This window comes from Macaca nemestrina, unplaced genomic scaffold, assembly GCF_043159975.1.
Source record: "Macaca nemestrina isolate mMacNem1 unplaced genomic scaffold, mMacNem.hap1 Scaffold_46, whole genome shotgun sequence".
NCBI lineage: Eukaryota > Metazoa > Chordata > Mammalia > Primates > Cercopithecidae > Macaca > Macaca nemestrina.
The window spans coordinates 56,026-78,731 of NW_027257675.1; the positions used below are offsets into that span (position 1 = coordinate 56,026).

General features: G+C 55.4%; 1 long non-coding RNA gene across 1 annotated transcript; it reads left to right on the plus strand.

The window, feature by feature from the left end:
* The first annotated feature begins 11,003 nt into the window (after nucleotides 1–11,003).
* On the plus strand, nucleotides 11,004–21,797 carry LOC139361385 (uncharacterized). Its single transcript, XR_011618953.1, has 2 exons — nucleotides 11,004–11,437; nucleotides 21,502–21,797. It is a non-coding gene; the product is annotated as an uncharacterized lncRNA (long non-coding RNA).
* Nucleotides 21,798–22,706: the final 909 nt, after the last annotated feature.

Below are 22,706 nucleotides of genomic sequence, written 5' to 3' on the forward strand. Positions count from 1 at the left end.
GGGTCTGGCTGCAGCCCACCAGCATCCCACAGGCCACAAGGCTGCGCTATCAACTGAAAGGTCACTGACGCATCTGAGCCCTCTGCCCCCCTCCCCCTTTGAAAGACAAGTCCTTGCCTTCTGGGACAGGTGCTGGTCGCCTTTCCTCTGCACATCCAGTCTCATTCCTGAGAATGAGACTCCCCTCTGCTCCTGGGTGAAGTGACACCCTGAAACTTTTGGCCCGCGGCTAGGTCCCAGGCCCTTCAGTATCCCGGCAGGGCACTGCTGTTTCAAGGGAGGGAGGCAGAGGGCTCACGGGTCAGTGAACTTTCAGCTGACTCCGCGCTTTGAGGCCCATGGGATCATTGTGGGCTGCAGCCAGGCCCTGCCTGCCTCAGTCCATGTGCTCAGACCATCCATTCTTACCCGGAGGGGTCCAGAATCGGATCTGCTGGGAGGTCGTGACCTGACCCCAGCAGGCGCCCTGAAGCTCCCCCTCCCCCGATGGAAATCGGCTCACGGAGGTCCTGAAGACGGGACTCCTGGGGTTTGATCCTGGGACGCCGCCCGCGGCCGCCTCTCCCACGCGGCCCCCTACTGGACCCCGGATGCAGCCGCTGCCAAGGCTGCAGCAGGAGAGCCCCTGGCGCCCAGCGGCCACCGTCGTTTAAAGGGGACGCAGCCTGACTGCCAGCAGCGGAGCGCGGGGCGGCCCAGCCAATGCGCATGCGCGAGTGGCGAGCGCTGGCTCTTGCGTCATAGTGGTTCCCACGGTTGTCAGAGCAACCACGCCCTGAGGCCTGGCAAACAGGAGCCCTCCGTGGCAGTGCTTGCGTGGCGGGGCTCCGAGGCTCCAGCCTGACCTCTCCACGGGGTCGACAGGACCGTCTCCGGATGCCAGGAATCGTGGTATAGGGCTGCCCAGGATGTTGAAAGCACAGGCGGAATCCGGGAGAAGCAGCGCCGCATCCCAGCCTCAGAGCCGCCCGGACGCTGTTCGGGTGAGTCTCCCCGAAAGTCGTGCCCCCGGGATCTCGAAGACGGGTCGGCCAGCGGGACAGTGGGCTGCTCTGCTCTCTCAACCGAGGGTCGTTCTGCTCGAGAGCCGAACCCCGCAGCCTCAGCGCCTGCCCGGGGGTGTTTGTTTCTGTGCCACTGCTGTAGGACTGTCGGTGTGTGTATGTGTTTGTGTGTCTCTCATTTTCGCTTCTCTGTCTGTCTCTCACACTCTGTGAGTTTCTTGCCCTCTCTCTGTCGGTTGGGGTGTGTGTGTGTGTGTGTGTGTGTGTGGTGTGTGTGTGTCTGTGTTTGGAGAAATGTGCCCGATGCGCCAGAAAACGGTGTCTTGCATGTCGGCCTGTCTTTGGTGAGCCTCCCTCTGCGTCTGTGCCTGGGTCATGTGTCCGCTTGTCAACCGCTTTCCCCGCGGTTCCACTTTGGGATTGCCAAGGCTTCGACCACGTGAGGAGATGCGTTGCTCCCGGAGCCGTTGAAATCTCATCGCCATCCCGTGCGGCCTCTCTTCGGAGATCAAGACGAACACAGTCCAGCCACGGACAAAAGCCGCACGGGAGCTCATTGTCCGGCAGGAGAGAAGGAGGCCCACATCACAGAGGAGGCTTGGATCTTTTCAGGGCTCTTCTCTGAAAAAACAAGCAACACCACGACCCAGCCTGAAAGAGGAAGCCGAGAATGGGAGATGGCCACAATCCCGGTCACTGGAACGCCGGCCTCACTGGACAAGCCACCCGTTTGGCACCCCTCTGATGAAGCCCGTGGCAGTGGCACGGTGCTCTACCCCGCCTGGGCTCTGGCCTCTGCTCCGTCCTCCCTCTGGCTGTGTATCCCCTGTTTCTCCGGGGCTAAGATGCTTCCTGGGCTGGCTGGATGTCTTCCAGAAGGATCACTTCCCAGTCCATCAGGGAGACACTTTCTGGAGATCCCTGTCATGATTGTTTCTCTCTGCAAACCTGCTTGGGTTTCAGCCGATTTCCACCGGGGGAGGGGGAGCTGCAGGGCGCCTGCTGGGGTCTCAGGACTCCGCTTCAGATCCGATTCTGGAGCCTCCGGGTGAGAAAGCATGGGCTGAGCACATCTAGTGAGGCAGGCAGGGTCTGGCTGCAGCCCACCATCATCCCACAGGCCACAAGGCTGCGCTATCAACTGAAAGGTCACTGACGCATCTGAGCCCTCTGCCCCCCTCCCCCTTTGAAAGACAAGTCCTTGCCTTCTGGGACAGGTGCTGGTCGCATTTCCTCTGCACATCCAGTCTCATTCCTGGGAATGAGACTCCCCTCTGCTCCTAGGAGGAATGACACCCTGAAACTTTTGGCCCGCGGCTAGGTCCCAGGCCCTTCAGTATCCCGGCAGGGCACTGCTGTTTCAAAGGAGGGAGGCAGAGGGCTCAGGGGTCAGTGAACTTTCAGCTGACTCCGGGCGTTGAGGCCCATGGGATCATTGTGGGCTGCAGCCAGGCCCTGCCTGCCTCAGTCCATGTGCTCAGACCATCCATTCTTACCCGGAGGGGTCCAGAATCGGATCTGCCGGGAGGTCGTGACCTGACCCCAGCAGGCGCCCTGAAGCTCCCCCTCCCCCGATGGATATCGGCTCAAGGAGGTCCTGAAGACGGGACTCCTGGGGTTTGATCCTCGGACGCCGCCCGCGGCCGCCTCTCTCACGCGGAACCCTACTGGACCCCGGATGCAGCCGCTGCCAAGGCTGCAGCAGGAGAGCCCCTGGCGCCCAGCGGCCACCGTCGTTTAAAGGGGACGCAGCCTTACTGCGGGCAGCGGAGCGCGGGGCGGCCCAGCCAATGCGCATGCGCGAGTGGCGAGCGCTGGCTCTTGCGTCACAGTGGTTCCCACGGTTGTCAGAGCAACCACGCCCTAGGCCTGGCAAACAGGAGTCCTCCGTGGCAGTGCTTGCGTGGCGGGGCTCCGAGGCTCCAGCCTGCCTTCTCCACGGGGTCGACAGGACCGTCTCCGGATGCCAGGAGTCGTGGCATAGGGCTGCCCAGGATATTGAAAGCACAGGCGCAATCCGGGGGAATCAGCGCCGCATCCCAGCCTCAGAGCCGCCCGGACGCTGTTCGGGTGAGTCTCCCCAAAAGTCGTGCCCCCGGGATCTCGAAGACGGGTCGGCCTGCGGGCCAGTGGGCTGCTCTGCTTTCTCAACCGAGGGTCGTTCTGCTCGAGAGCCGAACCCCGTAGCCTCAGCGCCTGCCTGGGGGTGTTTGTTTCTGTGCCACTGCTGTAGGACTGTCGCTGTGTGTATGTGTTTGTGTGTCTCCCATTTTCGCTTCTCTGTCTGTCTCTCACACTCTGTGAGTTTCTTGCCCTCTCTCTGTCGGTTGGGGTGTGTGTGTGTGTGTGTGTGTGGTGTGTGTGTGTCTGTGTTTGGAGAAATGTGCCCGATGCGCCAGAAAACGGTGTCTTGCATGTCGGCCTGTCTTTGGTGAGCCTCCCTCTGCGTCTGTGCCTGGGTCATGTGTCCGCTTGTCAACCGTTTTCCCCGCGGTTCCACTTTGGGATTGCCAAGGCTTCTACCACGTGAGGAGATGCGTTGCTCCCGGAGCCGTTGAAATCTCATCGCCATCCCGTGCGGCCTCTCTTCGGAGATCAAGACGAACACAGTCCAGCCACGGACAAAAGCCGCACGGGAGCTCATTGTCCGGCAGGAGAGAAGGAGGCCCACATCACAGAGGAGGCTTGGATCTTTTCAGGGCTCTTCTCTGAAAAAACAAGCAACACCACGACCCAGCCTGAAAGAGGAAGCCGAGAATGGGAGATGGCCACAATCCCGGTCACTGGAACGCCGGCCTCACTGGACAAGCCACCCGTTTGGCACCCCTCTGATGAAGCCCGTGGCAGTGGCACGGTGCTCTACCCCGCCTGGGCTCTGGCCTCTGCTCCGTCCTCCCTCTGGCTGTGTATCCCCTGTTTCTCCGGGGCTAAGATGCTTCCTGGGCTGGCTGGATGTCTTCCAGAAGGATCACTTCCCAGTCCATCAGGGAGACACTTTCTGGAGATCCCTGTCATGATTGTTTCTCTCTGCAAACCTGCTTGGGTTTCAGCCGATTTCCACCGGGGGAGGGGGAGCTGCAGGGCGCCTGCTGGGGTCTCAGGACTCCGCTTCAGATCCGATTCTGGAGCCTCCGGGTGAGAAAGCATGGGCTGAGCACATCTAGTGAGGCAGGCAGGGTCTGGCTGCAGCCCACCATCATCCCACAGGCCACAAGGCTGCGCTATCAACTGAAAGGTCACTGACGCATCTGAGCCCTCTGCCCCCCTCCCCCTTTGAAAGACAAGTCCTTGCCTTCTGGGACAGGTGCTGGTCGCCTTTCCTCTGCACATCCAGTCTCATTCCTGAGAATGAGACTCCCCTCTGCTCCTGGGTGAAGTGACACCCTGAAACTTTTGGCCCGCGGCTAGGTCCCAGGCCCTTCAGTATCCCGGCAGGGCACTGCTGTTTCAAGGGAGGGAGGCAGACGGCTCACGGGTCAGTGAACTTTCAGCTGACTCCGCGCTTTGAGGCCCATGGGATCATTGTGGGCTGCAGCCAGGCCCTGCCTGCCTCAGTCCATGTGCTCAGACCATCCATTCTTACCCGGAGGGGTCCAGAATCGGATCTGCTGGGAGGTCGTGACCTGACCCCAGCAGGCGCCCTGAAGCTCCCCCTCCCCCGATGGAAATCGGCTCACGGAGGTCCTGAAGACGGGACTCCTGGGGTTTGATCCTGGGACGCCGCCCGCGGCCGCCTCTCCCACGCGGCCCCCTACTGGACCCCGGATGCAGCCGCTGCCAAGGCTGCAGCAGGAGAGCCCCTGGCGCCCAGCGGCCACCGTCGTTTAAAGGGGACGCAGCCTGACTGCCAGCAGCGGAGCGCGGGGCGGCCCAGCCAATGCGCATGCGCGAGTGGCGAGCGCTGGCTCTTGCGTCATAGTGGTTCCCACGGTTGTCAGAGCAACCACGCCCTGAGGCCTGGCAAACAGGAGCCCTCCGTGGCAGTGCTTGCGTGGCGGGGCTCCGAGGCTCCAGCCTGACCTCTCCACGGGGTCGACAGGACCGTCTCCGGATGCCAGGAATCGTGGTATAGGGCTGCCCAGGATGTTGAAAGCACAGGCGGAATCCGGGAGAAGCAGCGCCGCATCCCAGCCTCAGAGCCGCCCGGACGCTGTTCGGGTGAGTCTCCCCGAAAGTCGTGCCCCCGGGATCTCGAAGACGGGTCGGCCAGCGGGACAGTGGGCTGCTCTGCTCTCTCAACCGAGGGTCGTTCTGCTCGAGAGCCGAACCCCGCAGCCTCAGCGCCTGCCTGGGGGTGTTTGTTTCTGTGCCACTGCTGTAGGACTGTCGCTGTGTGTATGTGTTTGTGTGTCTCCCATTTTCGCTTCTCTGTCTGTCTCTCACACTCTGTGAGTTTCTTGCCCTCTCTCTGTCGGTTGGGGTGTGTGTGTGTGTGTGTGTGTGTGGTGTGTGTGTCTGTGTTTGGAGAAATGTGCCCGATGCGCCAGAAAACGGTGTCTTGCATGTCGGCCTGTCTTTGGTGAGCCTCCCTCTGCGTCTGTGCCTGGGTCATGTGTCCGCTTGTCAACCGTTTTCCCCGCGGTTCCACTTTGGGATTGCCAAGGCTTCGACCACGTGAGGAGATGCGTTGCTCCCGGAGCCGTTGAAATCTCATCGCCATCCCGTGCGGCCTCTCTTCTGAGATCAAGACGAACACAGTCCAGCCACGGACAAAAGCCGCACGGGAGCTCATTGTCCGCCTGGAGAGAAGGAGGCCCCCATCACAGAAGAGGCTTGGATCTTTTCAGGGCTCTTCTCTGAAAAAACAAGCCACACACGACACAGGCTGAAAGAGGAAGCCGGGAATGGGAGATGGCCACAATCCCGGTCACTGGAACGCCGGCCTCACTGGACAAGCCACCCGTTTGGCACCCCTCTGATGAAGCCCGTGGCAGTGGCACGGTGCTCTACCCCGCCTGGGCTCTGGCCTCTGCTCCGTCCTCCCTCTGGCTGTGTATCCCCCGTTTCTCCGGGGCTTAGATGCTTCCTGGGCTGGCTGGATGTCTTCCAGAAGGATCACTTCCCGGTCCATCAGGGAGACACTTCCTGGAGATCCCTGTCATGATTGTTTCTCTCTGCAAACCTGCTTGGGTTTCAGTCGATTTCCACCGGGGGAGGGGGAGTTTCAGGGCGCCTGCTGGGGTCTCAGGACTCCGCTTCAGATCCGATTCTGGTGCCTCCGGGTGAGAAAGCATGGGCTGAGCACATCTAGTGAGGCAGGCAGGGTCTGGCTGCAGCCCACCATCATCCCACAGGCCACAAGGCTGTGCTGTCAACTGAAAGGTCACTGACGCATCTGAGCCCTCTGCCCCCCTCCCCCTTTGAAAGACAAGTCCTTGCCTTCTGGGACAGGTGCTGGTCGCATTTCCTCTGCACATCCAGTCTCATTCCTGGGAATGAGACTCCCCTCTGCTCCTAGGAGGAATGACACCCTGAAACTTTTGGCCCGCGGCTAGGTCCCAGGCCCTTCAGTATCCCGGCAGGGCACTGCTGTTTCAAAGGAGGGAGGCAGAGGGCTCAGGGGTCAGTGAACTTTCCGCTGACTCCGGGCGTTGAGGCCCATGGGATCATTGTGGGCTGCAGCCAGGCCCTGCCTGCCTCAGTCCATGTGCTCAGACCATCCATTCTTACCCGGAGGGGTCCAGAATCGGATCTGCCGGGAGGTCGTGACCTGACCCCAGCAGGCGCCCTGAAGCTCCCCCTCCCCCGATGGAAATCGGCTCACGGAGGTCCTGAAGACGGGACTCCTGGGGTTTGATCCTCGGACGCCGCCCGCGGCCGCCTCTCTCACTCGGAACCCTACTGGACCCCGGATGCAGCCGCTGCCAAGGCTGCAGCAGGAGAGCCCCTGGCGCCCAGCGGCCACCGTCGTTTAAAGGGGACGCAGCCTGACTGCGGGCAGCGGAGCACGGGGCGGCCCAGCCAATGCGCATGCGCGAGTGGCGAGCGCTGGCTCTTGCGTCACAGTGGTTCCCACGGTTGTCAGAGCAACCACGCCCTTGGCCTGGCAAACAGGAGTCCTCCGTGGCAGTGCTTGCGTGGCGGGGCTCCGAGGCTCCAGCCTGCCTTCTCCACGCGGTCGACAGGACCGTCTCCGGATGCCAGGAGTCGTGGCATAGGGCTGCCCAGGATGTTGAAAGCACAGGCGCAATCCGGGGGAAGCAGCGCCGCATCCCAGCCTCAGAGCCGCCCGGACGCTGTTCGGGTGAGTCTTCCCGAAAGTCGTGCCCCCGGGATCTCGAAGACGGGTCGGCCTGCGGGCCAGTGGGCTGCTCTGCTCTCTCAACCGAGGGTCGTTCTGCTCGAGAGCCGAACCCCGTAGCCTCAGCGCCTGCCTGGGGGTGTTTGTTTCTGTGCCACTGCTGTAGGACTGTCGCTGTGTGTATGTGTTTGTGTGTCTCCCATTTTCGCTTCTCTGTCTGTCTCTCACACTCTGTGAGTTTCTTGCCCTCTCTCTGTCGGTTGGGGTGTGTGTGTGTGTGTGTGTGTGGTGTGTGTGTGTCTGTGTTTGGAGAAATGTGCCCGATGCGCCAGAAAACGGTGTCTTGCATGTCGGCCTGTCTTTGGTGAGCCTCCCTCTGCGTCTGTGCCTGGGTCATGTGTCCGCTTGTCAACCGTTTTCCCCGCGGTTCCACTTTGGGATTGCCAAGGCTTCGACCACGTGAGGAGATGCGTTGCTCCCGGAGCCGTTGAAATCTCATCGCCATCCCGTGCGGCCTCTCTTCGGAGATCAAGACGAACACAGTCCAGCCACGGACAAAAGCCGCACGGGAGCTCATTGTCCGGCAGGAGAGAAGGAGGCCCACATCACAGAGGAGGCTTGGATCTTTTCAGGGCTCTTCTCTGAAAAAACAAGCAACACCACGACCCAGCCTGAAAGAGGAAGCCGAGAATGGGAGATGGCCACAATCCCGGTCACTGGAACGCCGGCCTCACTGGACAAGCCACCCGTTTGGCACCCCTCTGATGAAGCCCGTGGCAGTGGCACGGTGCTCTACCCCGCCTGGGCTCTGGCCTCTGCTCCGTCCTCCCTCTGGCTGTGTATGCCCTGTTTCTCCGGGGCTAAGATGCTTCCTGGGCTGGCTGGATGTCTTCCAGAAGGATCACTTCCCAGTCCATCAGGGAGACACTTTCTGGAGATCCCTGTCATGATTGTTTCTCTCTGCAAACCTGCTTGGGTTTCAGCCGATTTCCACCGGGGGAGGGGGAGCTGCAGGGCGCCTGCTGGGGTCTCAGGACTCCGCTTCAGATCCGATTCTGGAGCCTCCGGGTGAGAAAGCATGGGCTGAGCACATCTAGTGAGGCAGGCAGGGTCTGGCTGCAGCCCACCATCATCCCACAGGCCACAAGGCTGCGCTATCAACTGAAAGGTCACTGACGCATCTGAGCCCTCTGCCCCCCTCCCCCTTTGAAAGACAAGTCCTTGCCTTCTGGGACAGGTGCTGGTCGCCTTTCCTCTGCACATCCAGTCTCATTCCTGAGAATGAGACTCCCCTCTGCTCCTGGGTGAAGTGACACCCTGAAACTTTTGGCCCGCGGCTAGGTCCCAGGCCCTTCAGTATCCCGGCAGGGCACTGCTGTTTCAAGGGAGGGAGGCAGAGGGCTCACGGGTCAGTGAACTTTCAGCTGACTCCGCGCTTTGAGGCCCATGGGATCATTGTGGGCTGCAGCCAGGCCCTGCCTGCCTCAGTCCATGTGCTCAGACCATCCATTCTTACCCGGAGGGGTCCAGAATCGGATCTGCTGGGAGGTCGTGACCTGACCCCAGCAGGCGCCCTGAAGCTCCCCCTCCCCCGATGGAAATCGGCTCACGGAGGTCCTGAAGACGGGACTCCTGGGGTTTGATCCTGGGACGCCGCCCGCGGCCGCCTCTCCCACGCGGCCCCCTACTGGACCCCGGATGCAGCCGCTGCCAAGGCTGCAGCAGGAGAGCCCCTGGCGCCCAGCGGCCACCGTCGTTTAAAGGGGACGCAGCCTGACTGCCAGCAGCGGAGCGCGGGGCGGCCCAGCCAATGCGCATGCGCGAGTGGCGAGCGCTGGCTCTTGCGTCATAGTGGTTCCCACGGTTGTCAGAGCAACCACGCCCTGAGGCCTGGCAAACAGGAGCCCTCCGTGGCAGTGCTTGCGTGGCGGGGCTCCGAGGCTCCAGCCTGACCTCTCCACGGGGTCGACAGGACCGTCTCCGGATGCCAGGAATCGTGGTATAGGGCTGCCCAGGATGTTGAAAGCACAGGCGGAATCCGGGAGAAGCAGCGCCGCATCCCAGCCTCAGAGCCGCCCGGACGCTGTTCGGGTGAGTCTCCCCGAAAGTCGTGCCCCCGGGATCTCGAAGACGGGTCGGCCAGCGGGACAGTGGGCTGCTCTGCTCTCTCAACCGAGGGTCGTTCTGCTCGAGAGCCGAACCCCGCAGCCTCAGCGCCTGCCCGGGGGTGTTTGTTTCTGTGCCACTGCTGTAGGACTGTCGGTGTGTGTATGTGTTTGTGTGTCTCTCATTTTCGCTTCTCTGTCTGTCTCTCACACTCTGTGAGTTTCTTGCCCTCTCTCTGTCGGTTGGGGTGTGTGTGTGTGTGTGTGTGTGTGTGTGTGTGGTGTGTGTGTGTGTGTGTGTGTTTGGAGAAATGTGCCCGATACGCCAGAAAACGGTGTCTTGCACGTCGGCCTGTCTTTGGTGAGCCTCCCTCTGCGTCTGTGCCTGGGTCATGTGTCCGCTTGTCAACCGTTTTCCCCGCCGTTCCACTTTGGGATTGCCAAGGCTTCGACCACGTGAGGAGATGCGTTGCTCCCGGAGCCGTTGAAATCTCATCGCCATCCCGTGCGGCCTCTCTTCTGAGATCAAGACGAACACAGTCCAGCCACGGACAAAAGCCGCACGGGAGCTCATTGTCCGCCTGGAGAGAAGGAGGCCCCCATCACAGAAGAGGCTTGGATCTTTTCAGGGCTCTTCTCTGAAAAAACAAGCCACACACGACACAGGCTGAAAGAGGAAGCCGGGAATGGGAGATGGCCACAATCCCGCTCACTGGAACGCCGGCCTCACTGGACAAGCCACCCGTTTGGCACCCCTCTGATGAAGCCCGTGGCAGTGGCACGGTGCTCTACCCCGCCTGGGCTCTGGCCTCTGCTCCGTCCTCCCTCTGGCTGTGTATGCCCTGTTTCTCCGGGGCTAAGATGCTTCCTGGGCTGGCTGGATGTCTTCCAGAAGGATCACTTCCCAGTCCATCAGGGAGACACTTTCTGGAGATCCCTGTCATGATTGTTTCTCTCTGCAAACCTGCTTGGGTTTCAGCCGATTTCCACCGGGGGAGGGGGAGCTGCAGGGCGCCTGCTGGGGTCTCAGGACTCCGCTTCAGATCCGATTCTGGAGCCTCCGGGTGAGAAAGCATGGGCTGAGCACATCTAGTGAGGCAGGCAGGGTCTGGCTGCAGCCCACCATCATCCCACAGGCCACAAGGCTGCGCTATCAACTGAAAGGTCACTGACGCATCTGAGCCCTCTGCCCCCCTCCCCCTTTGAAAGACAAGTCCTTGCCTTCTGGGACAGGTGCTGGTCGCCTTTCCTCTGCACATCCAGTCTCATTCCTGAGAATGAGACTCCCCTCTGCTCCTGGGTGAAGTGACACCCTGAAACTTTTGGCCCGCGGCTAGGTCCCAGGCCCTTCAGTATCCCGGCAGGGCACTGCTGTTTCAAGGGAGGGAGGCAGAGGGCTCACGGGTCAGTGAACTTTCAGCTGACTCCGCGCTTTGAGGCCCATGGGATCATTGTGGGCTGCAGCCAGGCCCTGCCTGCCTCAGTCCATGTGCTCAGACCATCCATTCTTACCCGGAGGGGTCCAGAATCGGATCTGCTGGGAGGTCGTGACCTGACCCCAGCAGGCGCCCTGAAGCTCCCCCTCCCCCGATGGAAATCGGCTCACGGAGGTCCTGAAGACCGGACTCCTGGGGTTTGATCCTGGGACGCCGCCCGCGGCCGCCTCTCCCACGCGGCCCCCTACTGGACCCCGGATGCAGCCGCTGCCAAGGCTGCAGCAGGAGAGCCCCTGGCGCCCAGCGGCCACCGTCGTTTAAAGGGGACGCAGCCTGACTGCCAGCAGCGGAGCGCGGGGCGGCCCAGCCAATGCGCATGCGCGAGTGGCGAGCGCTGGCTCTTGCGTCATAGTGGTTCCCACGGTTGTCAGAGCAACCACGCCCTGAGGCCTGGCAAACAGGAGCCCTCCGTGGCAGTGCTTGCGTGGCGGGGCTCCGAGGCTCCAGCCTGACCTCTCCACGGGGTCGACAGGACCGTCTCCGGATGCCAGGAATCGTGGTATAGGGCTGCCCAGGATGTTGAAAGCACAGGCGGAATCCGGGAGAAGCAGCGCCGCATCCCAGCCTCAGAGCCGCCCGGACGCTGTTCGGGTGAGTCTCCCCGAAAGTCGTGCCCCCGGGATCTCGAAGACGGGTCGGCCAGCGGGACAGTGGGCTGCTCTGCTCTCTCAACCGAGGGTCGTTCTGCTCGAGAGCCGAACCCCGCAGCCTCAGCGCCTGCCCGGGGGTGTTTGTTTCTGTGCCACTGCTGTAGGACTGTCGGTGTGTGTATGTGTTTGTGTGTCTCTCATTTTCGCTTCTCTGTCTGTCTCTCACACTCTGTGAGTTTCTTGCCCTCTCTCTGTCGGTTGGGGTGTGTGTGTGTGTGTGTGTGTGTGTGTGTGTGGTGTGTGTGTGTGTGTGTGTGTTTGGAGAAATGTGCCCGATACGCCAGAAAACGGTGTCTTGCATGTCGGCCTGTCTTTGGTGAGCCTCCCTCTGCGTCTGTGCCTGGGTCATGTGTCCGCTTGTCAACCGTTTTCCCCGCGGTTCCACTTTGGGATTGCCAAGGCTTCGACCACGTGAGGAGATGCGTTGCTCCCGGAGCCGTTGAAATCTCATCGCCATCCCGTGCGGCCTCTCTTCTGAGATCAAGACGAACACAGTCCAGCCACGGACAAAAGCCGCACGGGAGCTCATTGTCCGCCTGGAGAGAAGGAGGCCCCCATCACAGAAGAGGCTTGGATCTTTTCAGGGCTCTTCTCTGAAAAAACAAGCCACACACGACACAGGCTGAAAGAGGAAGCCGGGAATGGGAGATGGCCACAATCCCGGTCACTGGAACGCCGGCCTCACTGGACAAGCCACCCGTTTGGCACCCCTCTGATGAAGCCCGTGGCAGTGGCACGGTGCTCTACCCCGCCTGGGCTCTGGCCTCTGCTCCGTCCTCCCTCTGGCTGTGTATCCCCCGTTTCTCCGGGGCTTAGATGCTTCCTGGGCTGGCTGGATGTCTTCCAGAAGGATCACTTCCCGGTCCATCAGGGAGACACTTTCTGGAGATCCCTGTCATGATTGTTTCTCTCTGCAAACCTGCTTGGGTTTCAGCCGATTTCCACCGGGGGAGGGGGAGCTGCAGGGCGCCTGCTGGGGTCTCAGGACTCCGCTTCAGATCCGATTCTGGAGCCTCCGTGTGAGAAAGCATGGGCTGAGCACATCTAGTGAGGCAGGCAGGGTCTGGCTGCAGCCCACCATCATCCCACAGGCCACAAGGCTGCGCTATCAACTGAAAGGTCACTGACGCATCTGAGCCCTCTGCCCCCCTCCCCCTTTGAAAGACAAGTCCTTGCCTTCTGGGACAGGTGCTGGTCGCATTTCCTCTGCACATCCAGTCTCATTCCTGAGAATGAGACTCCCCTCTGCTCCTGGGTAGACTGACACCCTGAAACATTTGGCCCGCGGCTAGGTCCCAGGCCCTTCAGTATCCCGGCAGGGCACTGCTGTTTCAAAGGAGGGAGGCAGAGGGCTCAGGGGTCAGTGATCTTTCAGCTGACTCCACGCGTTGAGGCCCATGGGATCATTCTGGGCTGCAGCCAGGTCCTGCCTGCCTCAGTCCATGTGCTCAGACCATCCATTCTTACCCGGAGGGGTCCAGAATCGGATCTGATGGGAGGTCGTGACCTGACCCCAGCAGGCGCCCTGAAGCTCCCCCTCCCCCGATGGAAATCGGCTCACGGAGGTCCTGAAGACGGGACTCCTGGGGTTTGATCCTGGGACGCCGCCCGCGGCCGCCTCTCCCACGCGGCCTCCTACTGGACCCCGGATGCAGCCGCTGCCAAGGCTGCAGCAGGAGAGCCCCTGGCGCCCAGCGGCCACCGTCGTTTAAAGGGGACGCAGCCTGACTGCAGGCAGCGGAGCGCGGGGCGGCCCAGCCAATGCGCATGCGCGAGTGGCGAGCGGGTGCTCTTGCGTCACAGTGCTTCCCACGGTTGTCAGAGCAACCACGCCCTGAGGCCTGGCAAACAGGAGCCCTCCGTGGCAGTGCTTGGGTGGCGGGGCTCCGAGGCTCCAGCCTGACCTCTCCACGGGGTCGGCAGGACCGTCTCCGGATGCCTGGAGTCGTCGCATAGGGCTGCCCAGGATGTTGAAAGCACAGGCGTTGTCCGGGGGAAGCAGCGCCGCATCCCAGCCTCAGACCCGCCCGGACGCTGTTGGGGTGAGTCTCCCCGAATGTCGTGCCCCCGGGATCTCGAAGACGGGTTGGCCTGCGGGCCGGTGGGCTGCTCTCTCAAGCGAGGGTCGTTCTGCTCGAGAGCCGAACCCCGTAGCCTCAGCGCCTGCCTGGGGGTGTTTGTTTCTGTGCCACTGCTGTAGGACTGTCGCTGTGTGTATGTGTTTGTGTGTCTCCCATTTTCGCTTCTCTGTCTGTCTCTCACACTCTGTGAGTTTCTTGCCCTCTCTCTGTCGGTTGGGATGTGTGTGTGTGTGTGTGTGGGTGGTGTGTGTGTGTGTGTGTGTTTGGAGAAATGTGCCCGATGCGCCAGAAAACGGTGTCTTGCATGTCGGCCTGTCTTTGGTGAGCCTGCCTCTGCGTCTGTGCCTGGGTCATGTGTCCGCTTGTCAACCGTTTTCGCAGCGGTTTCGCATTGGGATTGCCAAGGCTTCGATCACGTGAGGAGATGCGTTCCTCCCGCAGCCGTTGAAATCTCATCCTTATCCCTGGGTTGCGGGAACCCCACTAGCCTGGGTAAGAAAGACAGCGCCAGCGCTGGGTCACCAGCAGCTGGGCCCCGGTGTCGGAAGTGGATGTGAGTGATGCCTCCTTTGGGCTGGAGGTTTCCCAGAAAGTCTGCAGACCACGGCTGACTGCAGTCAGCGTGGTGGCCACGATGGAAGGTGACGAGTTTCGGAGGCATAGGCAACCAAGCAGAGCCCGAGTCCTTGCATCCTGCATCGCCAGCAGCACCTTGAGGAGACCCGACCCTGATGACGCGGCGGCCAGAGCACAAGGCCCACGACCCAGTCCCAGACGCCGGCCCATCGTCAGCAAATTTCAGGAACCGTGGGCCAGCTGAAGCTTAGGTCCCACGGTCAAAACAAAGGACAGAGGGTCCGCAGGTAGGGCTGAGAGCCTGCAGTGTCGGCCTGAGAGCCTGCAGTGTCGGCCTGGCTCCACCACCGCGGAGCTCGCAGGGTGCAGCAGGCACCGGGCAGTGATCAAGGCTTGCTGATGAGGTTGCGCGGGTACGCGAATTCTCCTGCCCAGATTCCAGCCTTTCCGCGGAGTCTCCACGTGCACCGCCTCCTCATTGTCCTTGTCTAGGGCCGCGGCAAAGAACCTCGCTCCCATGGCACCACTCCAGGGGCGCAGGAACCTGGGATGAGTAGGTGGAGCAGGGCGAGCACCGCTAAGAACCCAGCTAGAGAGGCGCCGCAGGGCGGCACAAGGGGCCGCATTGAACGTGTCAATCATCTCAAAGATTTTATGACTTTTTTTGATATCTCATAACATCTATAATGTCTATTATATCTTGTGATATAATTATTAACACCACTTTATTGTGATTATTATGATTATTTTTATACCAACACATCTTCAATTATTAATATTCCCATTTGCTAGAGAAAAATGAGAACGACTAGTTTTGAAAGCCTTACTTCTGCCAATGGAGGCACATTCCAGCAGGTCGCCAAAGCAATCCACTTTGCACCACTTTCACAAAAACGTTATTGCACAATTATACTATCCTACCCTTATATACTTTGTGTGTGTGTACTTGTGTGTATGTATGTCATATATGTTATATATGTGTGTGTGTGTATGTGTGTGTGTGTGTGTGTGTGTGTATATATATATATACACACATAAAGTATGCCAGAGATGAACAAGTATTAGAAAATTAAATGCACACAGGTCATGCCAGTGCTATGTATAATGTGGTGTAGTACCTACAGATGTTCAACAGTGTGGGATCCAGACTGGAACAAGACTACTAGTCTTAAATAATTCTTTCTAGGTTCAGTGTCTGGAAATAATGCTTTGGATCAAACGTGCAAGAAAATTAATGGGATTTAAAGACTATTCTAAGTCAACTATAACATTTCATTTGGGGATTTCTGTCCCTTATCATATCTAAGTGATTTTGGATGGATTCCTTGAGACCTGGTTTTTCTTTTCTTCTCTGCACATTGCTGCTCAGAGTGATAAATGAAGTTGTATTTTGAATAAAATAGCTAAGCATCCTTTTGTGTGCAATGAGCATGATGGTATTTAGACCTACCATTTCTCGGTATGGTTGTTACGCTTATAGTGGGGCTGGGGTATTTACCTGGAGCCTGGATGTCCACTGGGAAGTGACACCCCTGGGAATTTTTTGTGTCAACTTGGCCTCTGATGTCTGCCTGGGGGTTGGGTAACCACCTAAGGCCCGATGTTTACCTGGAGCCAGATGTGCACCTGAGGCCTGATGTCCATCTCTGACCTATGTTCACCTGAAGAATAAGTATTCACCTGGGGCCTGATATCCACCTGTAGTATGGGTGTCAACTTTGAGGCTGATGTTCAGGTGGCGTCCACTGTATACTTGGGGCCTGGTGTATACATGGAGCCTGGGCATCCACCTGGGACTTGATGCTTAAATATGGTCTGGAGTTCTCTTAGGGCCTACTGTTCACCTGGGGCCTGGGCGTACACCTAGTGCCTGACGTCCCAGGTGGACACCTGGGTACCAGGTGATCTTCAGGGCCTAAGTGAAAACTCCAGTCTCTAAATGGACAACTAGGCCCCAGGCTGATGTTTACTGGGGTCAGATGGACCCAAGTCCCTGGGAACACCCAGGCCCCAGGTGGACATCAGCTCCCAGGTTAATTCCAGGCCCAAGATGGACCTCAGGTCCCACCTGGACACAAGTCCCTAGGTAGATGCATAGGCCCTGGGGAACATCAAGCCTTAGGTGAAGTTCTAGGTTACAGGTGGACATCTTGCTCCAGTTGGACATCTGGTCCCAGGTGGACATCAGTCTCCAGGTGGAAACAAAGTTCCAAGTTGGACATCAGGCACCAGGAGGATTTCAGGCCTCCAGCGAACACCAGCTCCCAGGCTGACATCAGGCTACAAATGAACACTGGGCATCTGATGTACATCAGGCTCCAAGTTGACACCAAGGGCCCAGATGGACATGTGGCCCCATATGAACACTAGTCCCCAGTCAGCTAGGGCCTGGGTCCACCTGAAGCCTGATGTTTAGCTAGAGACTAGATATCCACCTGAGGCCTAGGTATCTACCCAGGGACTGAAGTCAAACTGGGGCCTGATATCCACCTGGGGACTAGGTATCCACCGGGGGTTGATGTCCACCTCGGGCCACCCTCTGGGGTCTGATGTTCACCTCAGGTCTGGGTGTCCATCTGGGGCCTGGTGCTGATTTGGATTCCAGTGTCTACCTGGAACCTGGAGCCAGGTTGTTCATTTGGAGCCTGGAGTTTTCCCCCGGGGCCTGGTAGCCACCTGGGCCCTGAGTGTCCACATATGTTCTGATTTCCACTTTTGGCCTGAGTGTTCTTCTAGGGCCTGAGTGCCACCTGGGTCCTGATGTTCACCAGGAACCTAGGTATCAACTTGGGGCTTGATGTTCATCTGGGACCTGATGTCCATGTGAGACCTGATATTCACCAAGAGCCTGGGCATCCACCTGTGGCCTGATGTTCAGATGGTGACTAGGAATTCCCCTAAGGCTTGATGTCCACCTGGGGCATAGATAACCACTTGTAGCCTAGTGTCCACCTGGAGCCTAGGTGTCAACCTGGGACATAATGGGCATAATGTCCTTTTGGGGGCCTGCTGTCTACCTGCAGACTGGTGTCTGCCTAGGGCCTGGTATCCACCTGGGGTGTGGTGTCTGCCTGGGGCCTAGTGTTCACCTGAAGACTAAGTATGAACCTTGGACCTCATGTATACGTGGGTACTATTTATCCATCTGGGGACTAGCATTCATCTGGGGCCTCATGTCCACCTAAGCCCTGGGTGTCAACCTGGTGCCTAATGGCCACCAGGGATCTATATACTCACTTGGGGCCTGGTGCTCCCATAGGACCTAGGTATACACCTGGGGAATGATGTCCAAGTGGAGGTGGATGTCTTAATTGGTGTTGGTGTTCACCTGGGTACAAGGGTGGCCCTGGGGACCGGTGTTCACCTGGAGCCTCATGTGCACTTTGGACCTGCTGTCTACCTAGGGCCTGATGTCCATGTTAAGGCTGGTTGTCCACTTGGGGCCTAATGTCCACCTAAGACCCAGTGTTCACCTAGGGCCTGGGTGTCCACCTGGAGCCTGATGTTCAGCTGGAGACTATGCATCTGCCTGAGACCTAGGTATCCACCCAGGGTGTGGTGTCGAACTGGGCCCTTATTTCCACCTGAGGACTATCTACCTGAGGCTTGATGTCCACCTGGAGCCCCACCCGGGGCCTGGTGTTCATCTGGGGCCCAGTGCCCACCTGGAACCTGGGTGTCAACTTGGGTCTTGGGTGTCCACTTGGAGAGTGATGTGCACCTGGGGCCTGAGTTTCCACCTAGGGCCTGATGACCACCTGAGGCCCAGGTGTCCACCTGGGGTCTGATGTCCACCTGAAGCCTAGGTAACCACCTAGGGCATGGTGTTACCTGTGCCTTGATTTCCACCTGAGCCTCGTGTACACCTGAAGCCTGGGTGTCCACCCAAGGCCTGATGTACACCTCAAGCCCAGTGTCCACTTGTGGCCTGATGTCAACTTGAAAGCTGATATCCACCTGGGGACGGATGTGCTCCTGGGGCCTGATATCCAACTGGGACCAGATGTTCACCTAAGACCTGGAGTTAATCTGGGACTTGATGGTCACCAGGGTCCCAGGTGTCTACCTAGGGCCTAGTGTCCAACTAGGGCCTGATGTCCACCTCGAGTCTAGTATCCACCTTGGCCCTGATGCTACCTGAGGCTTGGGTGTCTACTTAGAACCTGAATGCCCAATTGGGCCCTGATGCCCACCTGGGGCCTGGTGTCCTGTTAGGGCTTGATAGCTACCTAAAGCCTGGGTATCCTCCTGGAGCCTGATGCTCACCTGTAGGCTGGTGTCCATATGGGGCCTGGGTGTCCACCTGTGAGCCTGATGTACACCTTATATACCAGAAAAATGGTATATACCCGGGGCCTGATATACACCTGGAACCTGTGTGTCCACTTGACCCCTGATGTCCACCTGGGGCCTGGTGTTTACCTGGGGCCTATATCCACCTGGGGTCTGAGTGTCCTCATAGGCCTGGATATTCTCCTGGAAACTGGTAGCAACCTGGGGCTTAGCTATACACCTGAGACCCATGGTCTGTCAGGGGCCTATGTCCACCTTGGGCCTGGTTTTCATCTGAAGCCTCGTGTTCACCTGGACCCTGGGTGTAAACCTGGGGGTTGATGTTGACCAAGGGCCTTTTTATCCACCTGAGACTTAATGTCCACTTGGGGCCTGATTTCCACCTGGAGTCTGGGAGACCACCTGGGAACTGATGTACAGCTGGACCTGGAGTTCACTTGGGGCCTGTTGTCCACCTGGGGCCTGGGTGTCAACCTAGAGCCTGATGTCCACCTCAGGCCTGATGTCTACTTGTGGCCTAAGTATGCCTCAGGGGCCTGTTGTTTGCATGTGTCCAGGATATTCTTCTGGGGCATGGGTGACTACTTGGTCCCTGATGTCTCCCTGAGGCCTGGGGGGTCCACCTAGAGCTAGATATTCACCTGACACCTGCATATCCTCCAGTGGCCTGATGTCCACCTATTACCTGGTGTTGATCTGGGGCCTGGAGATCAACCTGGGTCCTGATGTACACCTTGAGTCTAGTGTCCACCTGAGGTCTGATGTTTGCCAGGTGTCCGAAATTCACCTGGGATGTGATACCAACCTGGCTCCTGGATTTTTATGTGGGGCCTCATTTCCATCAAGGGCCTTGGTGCTCACCTGAGCCTGTGTGTCTCTCAGGGACCTGATGTTTCTCGTGGGTCTAGACCTCACTTGGGCCTTCTGTCCACATGGGAACTGATGTGCTTCTGAGGTTTGATGTTCAGCTAGGGACCAAGTATTCACCTGGGGACTGGTGTCCAGCTGAGGACTGATGTCCAGCTGGGACCTTATGTTTACTTGCGGTTTGTTGTCCACCTGAGGCTTAGGTGTCCCTCTGGGGCCTGAAGTAAACTTGGGGCCTGGTATCTACCCGGGGCTGGATGTTCATCTATGGACTATCTATCTGGGGACTGACGTCTCCCTGTGGCTTGTTGTTCATGCTGGGCATGAGGTCCATTTGGGGCACTGGTGTTGACTTGGGGCCTGATGTGGATCTGTGGCTTGAATCTAAGATCAACTTGATTTTTTTTTTGTTTTTTTTTTTGTAAGTGACTTGGTCTCACACCACATAATTTTTAAGGTTTAATTTTTGTTACAATATATTTTTGAATTTTGTCTCTGGGCCAAAACGTTCAGGTGTATGATAGGTGCCTCTCAACATGTAAATTCAAATTTTGTTTTATCTCAAGAAAGTGTGTGTGTGTGTCTGCATGTGTGTACATGTGTGCCTGTGTGTGTTTATGAGACTGTTACAGTCTTAAAATTAATTCTATTTCAATGTTTCATATTTCCTCAAAGAAAAAAAATGAAGGAAATAAGTTACTCCAATTACACCTCTGCCAGATTCTCTTTGCATATCTTATCTTCCACACCTATTCCTAATTCTTTTGATAACATCCCTAATTCTGTTTTATTCTCTTAGGTTTGTTTCTATCCCCTATTTCTAACACTATATTTTTAATTAATTCATGCCCTGTCTGAGGAACACTGTAATTTAATCTTAATTTCTGATACACAATTTTTTCCCAATTTTTATCTGAGACTGATGAGTATCCACTTTGCATTTTATTTTCCTTTTGTCTAGAACTATCATGAAATTTTGGATTTCTGCTTCAAAATCTTCTTCTATCTGCCTTTACATGAACAATCACTGTATTTTAAACATTAGTTGTTTTATGTTGTTTCCTATGCTCCATAGCTGTTTTGATTGGGGGGTGTGTGTATGTGTGTGTGTGTGTGTATGTGTGTGTGTGTGTATGTGTGTGTGTGAAAACTTAAAATTTTTGAGACTCACTTTCTGTTATTTTTTTCTGTTATTGTTGCTGATCTACAACACTTTTTTTTCTTGCTGTTGTGTAGTTAAATTTCAAAATAAATTGACGCATTGACTTACGTCTGTCTTCTGGTTCTTATCACCTTGTCTGAGTTGCTTTATTATTTCCCTTCAACACCACTTAAAGGGAAAATCACAGGATATCAAAAATGACTTTACAAAGAACAGTTGTAAAGAACAGTTGATAAGAAGCTATGTAAATCTTTAACATAAATAAATGTATAACTTTGAAATTTTAAATTAAACACATAGTATAGGAGAAATAGTTAGAAAATATGTTTTAACTAGTCTATTAGTAAACTGGTTAGTAATGTTGAAGGGACAAAAGTAAAAAAGCAAAAAAGGTATAAATAACATGATCAATAAACTTTATCTAAAACTATACAAATGTATATTGAACAAATAAAGAATATACATTTTGTTATGCTTTCAAAAGTAGCTCATAAATTAGACAGAGAATAATCAATACATTCTAAATAATCAATATCATATTGTGTTTTCTCAACCTCAAAGCCAACAACAACAAAAATTTTCATATATTTAGAAACCACTAAGCCCATCATTAAGTATTCCTGAGGTTAAAGAGAAAACAGTAGGTAAATTAATAAATTTAGACACGTAAAGTTTCCGAAAATAAATTTAAAAGAGGAATTGGAGGTATATCTAATTTCAAATAAATTTTTAGAAAAAAAACAAAAATATAAAAAAGCACTAAATCTTCTACCTGATAATCTAGAAAGAACATATAAGTAAAATAAAAAGCAAAACATATTTAAGGACTTTAAACCACTTTAAGAAACAATAGATCATTAAAGATTAAAATTTAAAAATGATTTTTTCATATTAGAAATTCTAACTAAGAAGAAAATGAATGCAAATGAAACTGAACTTTGAAAAAGAGATAAGTAGAGATGTGATATAGATTTTAAAATTTGGTCTTAAATCAGAAAAAAATAAGTTTATTTGTTTTCCTTTCAGAAATTTCTCCAAACTATCAGAGATAAACAGAAAACAACAAATAACAACAAACAAACAGGAAACAGAAAAGCACAACAACAAGGCCTGTTTATTTCATCCTCTCCTAATAGTCTTCTGTTCATGACTTTGCTTTTTCTGTATATGGGACTGCAGAGAGAAAACACACCAGCCATAACAGTCCAAGTAACAAATTTTCATATGTGCATTATCTTTTCCATTGTAAAGTTCCAAAAGAACACCTCATTATGACTGTACATTATGTTCAAAAATTCGAACACTAAAGAAATTGCACTTGATAGTTGGACCCATTCCTTCCATTCATTCAGCAAATGTTTACCAAGTGCCTACCACTATTCTTTTAGGCACCACATATTCAGTGATTAAAAACTCAGTTGAGGTTTCTATTCCCATAAAGTTTTAATTCCAGCATTAGGAGTCAGCTAATAAAAAGGTACATGTAAGCATTGCAAGTGAGAAAAGGGAATGGAATAAGGATGGTTGTGTACAGAGATGGGAATGTTAACTTATGGGAAGTCTTGAGACAAAAATGAGAAAGAATGAATTGAACCACCAGAAAGATGGAGACAATAGAGTCCAAGAACTGGATGGAGACCAGAAGACGCAGGCCCTGATAGGCCACGTGGATAATTTGCAATTAAATTTGGGAAACTCCATCTTCAACACAGTGAGATCAATAGAAGGAGGTTCATTCTATCAGGTAATGGGAAGTCCGAGGTGGAGGTAGATAGTTTTAATGGCTGAAAAGTCTCAGTGATGTATTCTTTTGGAGCCTCATAGACTTTACATCACAATTCCAAAATAGTTATGGTTGCTCTGGCCATCACAATTGTATCCCAGATAGGAAACATGAAAGAAAGGGCAACCAGTGTGTGGTAAAACTTGCATCAGGAAAGTCAAAATTCTCAAAGAACTTTCTAGTAGGATTCCATTTCATTACCCAGAATCACAAAGCTGATGACTTCTGGTTGTAAGAAAGATTAGAAATTATGTTGCTGAATGCAGCGGGTTTGGCCTAAGTCAAGTTGCTCACCACACTGAAAGCCAATCATTAAGACAAGGAGTGTTTCCAGAGAAGAAAGGCTTTAATGCAGATGCCATCAGCCAGGACATAGGAGATCAGCTTTAAGTCAGTCTCCCACCCCAACTAAAATTAGAGGTGTATCTAGTGAGAAATGAATGTAACT